The sequence below is a fragment of the Arachis ipaensis genome, chromosome B06 (genome assembly GCF_000816755.2).
Source record: "Arachis ipaensis cultivar K30076 chromosome B06, Araip1.1, whole genome shotgun sequence".
Taxonomy (NCBI): Eukaryota; Viridiplantae; Streptophyta; class Magnoliopsida; order Fabales; family Fabaceae; genus Arachis; species Arachis ipaensis.
Genome location: NC_029790.2, coordinates 102,356,736 through 102,361,321, shown reverse-complemented (window position 1 = coordinate 102,361,321; position 4,586 = coordinate 102,356,736).

The window sequence follows — 4,586 nt, the reverse complement described above, 5'->3', positions numbered from 1 at the left end:
CGTGACTGACGCGTACGCATGACATGCGCCACGTGCAGAAAACGCAGAAAACGCTGATTGCTGCATTTAATTCTGAATTAAACTTTATTTTTTTAAAATAGGAAAAGATATTATTTAGTTTTAGAAAATAGATTTTACATTAATTAGGATTAGATATAAAAGGGAAAAGAAACTTCTCTTCTGGGGGGATTCCAACATTAGTTAACTTTTCATTCCACCTCAGCCCAATTTAGAATCCTTATTTTCTCTCTGAACCATGAGCAACTAAACCTCCATTGTTCAGGTTAGGAGCTCTATCTATTGTATGAATTGATACTATTATTTTTCTATTTTAATTCATGTACTGATTTATAATTTAAGAATTGTTTTCGTTCGTTATCTTATGAATTTGGGTGGAACGGAAGTATGACCCTCTTTCTAATTGAGTTCTTGTATAACTTGGAAAAGCTCTTTACTTGAACAACAGCTTGAAAACATATTCTCCTAAATTCTAATTATCTGGACTTAACGGGATACGTGACATATAATCCTCTTATATTTGGATAATTAGGATTTTTGTGGCATATAAACTAGAATTAAGCTTCACCCTCTAATTGGAATTAAGTGACCAAGGAATTGCTGGTTGATGAATTTTAGAGGAGACTAGAAAGGTCTAAGGAATTAAGGTCTAGTCACATATAGTTTGCCATGAATTAAATCTTGCATGATTAAATAAATTAATAAGAAAAGTCAATCCGGAAAATAGATAACTCTGAAGCCTTAACTGCCTTCTCCATATTTTATTCCCAACTTATTTATTTGCCTGTCTTCTGTTTAATGCTTTTTGAACTCTCAAACACTATTTTCTGTTTGTCTAACTAGGCCAATCACTTAACCATTGTTGCTTAGTCCATCAATCCTCGTGGGATCGACCTTCACTCACCTGAGGTATTACTTGGTACGACCCGGTGCACTTGCCGGTTAGTTTGTGGTTATAAAATTTTTGCTCCAAGTTTTTGGCGCCGTTGCCGGGGATTGACTGTGATTAACAACTATTAGTTGTTTGATTGCTTTGATTAGGCATTTTAGTTTTAATTTTATTTAAATTTTGCTTTAGTATTTTCAAAAAAAATTTATTTTGATTTATTCACGTGTACGCGTGACGAGCGTCACGTGCTGCATTTAACAGAATTCGCTGAGGCGATTTCTGGGCTGCTTTTGGCCCAGTTTCAAGCCCGAAAATGAAGATTAGAGGCTGGGGATGGATTTGGGACGTGGTTCAATCATTCGCTTTTTCATTCACATTTTAGGTTAAGATGTAGGTTTCTTGAGATAGGCTCTCTCCTCTCACTAGGTTTTAGGGTTTTTAGTCCTATTTCGTCTTAGTTTCAGAATTTTATCTTGCTTTAATTTAGTTTCCCTTCTGCCTTTTATTTTTCTAGTATCTTAGTTTATCTTCTCTTGTTGATTTCTTTATTTTCCCAATTTAGTTTATGTACTCTTATTATCAGATTCAATTTCCTTTTAATGCAATTTGAGGTATTTCATGTTTATTGCTTCTTTCTTTGATTGTTGGTTATTGATTCCTTGCATTTGTTAATCTTAGATTTTACTATTTCCTGTTACTTTTCTATGCTTTTATTTTGTGTCTTCCAAGTGTTTGATAAAATGCTTGGTTGGATTTTAAAATAGATTTTTGTGTTCTTAACTTGGGTTGATGATTTGGAGACTCTCGAATTGAAGATTTCCGATTAGCTTGAACTTCACTAAATCTAGTCTATCCCTATGAGTTGACTAGGACTTGTGAACTCAAGTTGATTGTATGCACTTGACTTTCTTTCATTAGTTAGAGGTTAACTAAGTAAAGGCAATTTACATTTACCATCACAATTGATGACGATAATGAGGATATGACTTCTAATTCTCTTTCCTTGATAAGAGCTTTCTTAGTTATTACTTTATTTTATTGCCATTTTACTTTCTTGTCTCTTAATTTGAAAATCCCAAAATTATTTTCCTGTAACCAATAGTAAGTACATGGTGCACGAAATTACAATCACACTTTTGCAATTCCGCACAACTAACCAGCAAGTGCACTGGGTCGTCCAAGTAATACCTTACGTGAGTAAGGGTCGATCCCACGGAGATTGTCGACTTGAAGCAAGCTATGGTTATTCTGTAACTCTTAGTCAGGAAATCAGTAATAAAAATGATTGGATTTATGAAGAGTAAATAACATAGAATAAATACTTGTTATTCAGTAATGGAGAACAGGTTGAGGTTCTGGAGATGCTCTGTCTTCTGAATTTCTGCTTTCCTACGGTCTTCTTCTTCACGCACGTAGGTCTCCTTCCATGGCAAGCTGTGAGTTGGTGGATCACCATTGTCAATGGATACCAGCCGTCCTCTCAGTGAAAAGGGTCCATGTACATGGCTAATCATCTGTCGGTTCTCACTAATGTTGGAATAGGATCCATTGATCCTTTTGCACACTGTCACTGCGCCTAGCATTCATGAGTTTGAAGCTCGTCACAGTCATCCCTTCCCGGATCCTACTCGGAATACCACAGACAAAGTTTAGACTTTTCGGATCTTAGGAATGCTGCCAATTGATTCTAGCTTATACCACGAAGACTCTGATCTCACAGATTTGAGTGCTCTGTTGTCAGGAGATGCAATCAAACATATGAGCCAGGAACCCAAGAGATACACACTCAATCTAAGGTAGAACGGAGGTGGTTGTCAGGCATACATTCATAGGTTGAGAATGGTGATGAGTGTCATGGATCATCACATTCATCATGTTGAAGTGCGAGTGAATATCTTAGAATAGAAACGCGCATGATTGAATGAAAAACAGTAGTAATTGCATTAATTCATCGAAACACAGCAGAGCTCCTCACCCCCAACCATGAAGTTTAGAGACTCATGCCGTAGAAGATACAAATTCAGATGTAAAAAATGTCATGAAGTCCATAGTAAGTCTCTAAAAGTTGTTTTTATACTAAGCTAGTGACCTAGGTTTACAGAAAATGAGTAAACTAAGATAGATAGTGCAGAAATCCACTTCCGGGGCCCACTTGGTGTGTGCTTGGGCTGAGCATTGAGCTTTACACATGTAGAGGCTTCACTTGGAGCTAAACGCCAGGTTGCATCCTGTTTGTGGCGTTTAACTCTGGTTTTTCTGGCGTTTAACTTCACAATAGGGCAAGAAGTTGGCGTTTGAACGCATGTTTACATCGTCAAAACTCAGGAAAAGTATGGACTATTATATATTGCTGGAAAGCCCTGGATGTCTACTTTCCAACGCAATTGTGAGCGTGCCAATTGGGTTTCTATAGCTCCAGAAAATCTATTTCGAGTGCAGAGAGGTCAGAATCCAACAGCATCTGCAGTCCTTTTTCAACCTCTGGATCAGATTTTTGCTTAGGTCCCTAAATTTTAGCCAGAAAATACTTCAAATCACAGAAAAATATACAAACTTATAGTAAAGTCCAAAAATGTGAATTTTACATAAAAACTAATAAAACATAGTAAAAACTAACTAAATCATACTAAAAACTACCTAAAAATAATGCCAAAAAGCGTATAAATTATCCGCTCATTGACAAACTCCAATTTGACGGTTTGTTTTGCCTTGAATTTAGAACATTTTGATAACCTTTTGTCACATTTAGCCTAAGAATTAGCATGGTTTTGTTATCTCTTCCATGATTGTGCTTAAGTGTAAAAACATGCTTTTTAAGCCTTATCTTGGTGAATTCTAGTTTCTGTTTGATTCCATACGATGCCTTGATGTGTTTGCTAGTAACCTCAGGTTGAAACTAGGCATGGATCAAAGGAAGCAAGGAAGGAAGCATACAAGTGGAGAGAAGCATAAAAAGGTCAAAAAAGCAAAGTCAGCCATGCACGCGCACGCGCACAAGGCGCTCGCGCGCACATTGCAGAATCGACCAGGGACGCGCACGCGTACCATGCGCGCACGCGCCGATGATGGCACATGACCTCATTAATGCAACACGTGCCTGGAGATTTGAGAGGTTTTCTGAACCCATTTTGGCGCCAAATTGCTAAGGGAAAGGAATAAAAGGATGAAGGATTAAGGAGAAGGCATCATCATTGATCACTTTGGGATTTTTCATACTTTGGATGTTAGTTACCAAATAGTTTAGTTTTTTTAGCTTTGTAGTTAGTTTCTAGAGAGAGAAGCTCTCTCTTCTCTCTAGGATTAGGATTAGGTTTAGGTTAATCTCTCTTCTTAGATCTAGGTTTAACTCATGCTTTGATTCACTTTTCATTTACCAATTCCTAATCTTCTCCTCTTCCTCTCTCTAGATGTGTGCTTTAATAATTGTAATTCTTCATTTTGTTTTGGATATATTGTTTGTTCCTTTGTTTTCTTTAATAATGCAATTTGAGGTAATTCATGATAATTGTGATTTCCTTGATTGTTGTTGTTAATTCTTTACATTCAATTGTAGTTAGAATTCATTCTTGTTGTGATTGACTATACTTTTCTTTTGTGCCTTCCAAGTGTTTGATGAAATGCTTGGTTGGATTTTAGTATAGATTTTGTTCCTCTTGGCCTAGGTAGAGTAATTAGTGAC